Here is a 2,878-nt window from a genome sequence, read left to right as displayed (position 1 = left end):
TATATATATATATATATATATATATATATATATATATACACATGTATATATACATACATATATACTAGCAAATGCACCCGCCCTTTGGATGGGTTAAGTTGCTTTGATGGTATTTTTTTCACCAAATTTTTTTTACCAACTACCAAGAAGATTTATGAGTAGTACGGCAATCTATGTTTCTGATTAACCTAGGAACAGAAAACCAAACTGAAGGCTGGTTATTGTGGAGGTCATTGCACTTTAATGATCAGAGAATATATAAGTTTGCAAGCGATGCAAAGTAGATTTACTGAAGTGTTTTGGGAGCAGATTACGGATAATGAGTACAAAATATCATAAACTAACAGTGAATGCTGTATAAAATTTAATTGGTATAGAGCTTTCTGAAAGATACATATAGCTTTTGCTAGTGGAAGCAAAACTCTTATTTAAAGGTCGATTCTTTGGGACGAATTATATGCGATTGTTTCAAAAAGGCTAGAACGACAATGCTAAAATGTATTTGAAACAATGGACAACAGTCGAAATCTCATAATGGATGGGTAAATAAGCATCCTTAAAGTGAAACAATGCATTGGTGGGTAAACAAAGGTATCAACAAATAGAAGAGAGGGAAGAGAACATCACCTTTCAAGTAACTCAGAATAGGTAAAGGTAAGCTTGCCAAAGTTTAATGCAGTTTAAATCTGGAGATTAAGATTGTTTGGTATTGGATATTCATCATATACAGTGTCCTGAGTCAATTTAATCACTGTTGCAGGTGGACAGTTGAAATAAATAGATAGACAAAAATCCTTTCACTTTTATAGAAAGATTAAAGAAGTATGGAAAACCCTACATAAAAAACAAACTATGTACATTTAGTTCATTTACGTGAGAGTTGTGGGTCAAGAATTATGGAAATATATGGGTTCAGTGTTCCTAGTCCATTTAATCACTGTCAGTGGTGGACAGTAGAAATAAATAGACAAAATCCTTCCAGTTTTATAAAAAGATTAAAAAAGTATGGAAGACCCTACATACAAAAAATTATGTCCATTTGTGTGTGTGTGTGTATACATATACGTGTGTGTACATGCGTATATGTGTGTACATGTATGTGTACATGTATGTGTGTATATGTATATATGCGTGTGTGTATATGTGTGCGTATGTATATACATATGTATATATATGTGTGTATATATATATGTATGTGTATGTATATATATGTGTGTGTGTGTATATATATATGTGTGTGTGTGTGTGTGTGTCTATATATGTATATATATATATGTATGTATTTATATGGCAAATGAAAGACTGAAGATGGAATATACGAGAATTTATTAATCACGACAATTGTTTCGACACATCTAGCATCGATTCCTCTTGGGTGGGACACTTAACAACTGGTTCAGGAGTATCCAGTAGTGCAGATGTATCTCGTCGGGTGATAAATAAAATACAACTCGTTAAAATAACAGTTCCGTAATGTAACTTCTTGTTTGATAAATCTATATATATGTGCATATATGTATGTATGTGTGTGTGTGTGTGTGTGTGTATATATATGTGTATGTGTGTATATTTAAGGTGTGTTTGTGTGTGTGTGTATGGCTGAAATTTTGAAGTCAAGAATATCCTAGTTTAAAAATAAATTTGTACTCAACAAAACTATAGAATAACCCCTCAGATTAATGTAAAATTGTCTTTTTATAACATAAAAACAAACATTATACATTCATACACATTATCCTCATGCACTCACACACTTTCGCCAGGTTACAGTTGTCTCCCTTCTCACCAAATGCCCATCCTTTCAGTCAATTCAACATGTGAAACCGTTAATCCAAACAAGTTTTGTTTCTCCCGCCATTTTCTTTCCTCGTTCCTTTCAATCAAAAAGTGTAGGCTCAAAATGTCAAAGACTTCTTCCATTTATCCTAAACATCAAATCAATACACCTTGTTCATTGTCCCCTCACCTGTCTCCTGTTCAATTTTGAACTGTAAATGAGGGGAAGCTGGAAAACTCCTGGCACTAAAGAGATCGCGAAAGGCCTGGTTGGAAGCCCAACCTTCCGAGTTCTTTTACAAGGCTTAGAAAGACTGAAGGACCACTGCAATAAGTGTGTGAATCTGAGAGGGGAATGTACTGAATAAAACCATAATTATCTGATCCTCTTGTATTTTCTTTCACCCAAAACCAGGAACTTTTCAGCACACCCTTGTGTCTATGTATATCAATGGCGACTCCGGCACTTGGGCTGTTTGGGCTTAGCCCGTGTATAAATTTAGTAAAGCGAACATGTATTTGCAACCTGATTTAATTTCTACCAACATTGACTTCAAGCATGTAATTTCAGCCAATAACTCAGACTCATTTTATTGAGCCTGGTCGCAGTTCATTTATTTTCATACAGCATCTGGTGGCCATCTTAGAGGTACCCTGTGTCAAAAAATATCATTCGTAGCAGACATTCTCTTGATATTATTCACATGCACCTGATTTGGGCTCAAAAGTTATATAGCTCAAGTTGATATCTATAATTGTAAAAATTAAAAGTATTTCAAATTCAATATTTTCTTGAAACAATAAATTTCTATAGAGATTAGGATTTAAATTCCAATCTATAAAATGTTTCCGTTCTACAATATTCTTAAAGGAACTAAAAATTATCCAGAAACTCAGGCTAATACAAACGAGCCTGGTAGGTGTAAAAGGAGCAAAACTCTGTGGATTTTGGTACAAATTGGAATTCATTGTTCTACTGCACTAATAATTTTATTTTAGAATTGGAAGTTAGGTCACTCTCCTTTACTGTTTCATTACTTTTTTGTTATATATTCAGATAATTGGGAATGGTAGCTGTATGTGTGTGTGTGTGTGTGTGTGT

General features: G+C 33.6%; 1 protein-coding gene across 1 annotated transcript in view; it reads right to left on the bottom strand.

Moving 5' to 3' along the window:
* LOC106874774 (serine/threonine-protein kinase LATS1) overlaps window positions 1–2,878 on the bottom strand; it is a 106,780-nt gene that overhangs the window by 13,718 nt on the left and 90,184 nt on the right. The gene's annotated exons all lie outside the window — the stretch shown is intronic.

Source organism: Octopus bimaculoides, chromosome 27 (assembly GCF_001194135.2).
Source record: "Octopus bimaculoides isolate UCB-OBI-ISO-001 chromosome 27, ASM119413v2, whole genome shotgun sequence".
NCBI classification, from domain to species: domain Eukaryota; kingdom Metazoa; phylum Mollusca; class Cephalopoda; order Octopoda; family Octopodidae; genus Octopus; species Octopus bimaculoides.
The sequence above is the reverse complement of the archived record's forward strand: the minus strand, read 5'-3'. Positions and strand labels throughout refer to the sequence as shown.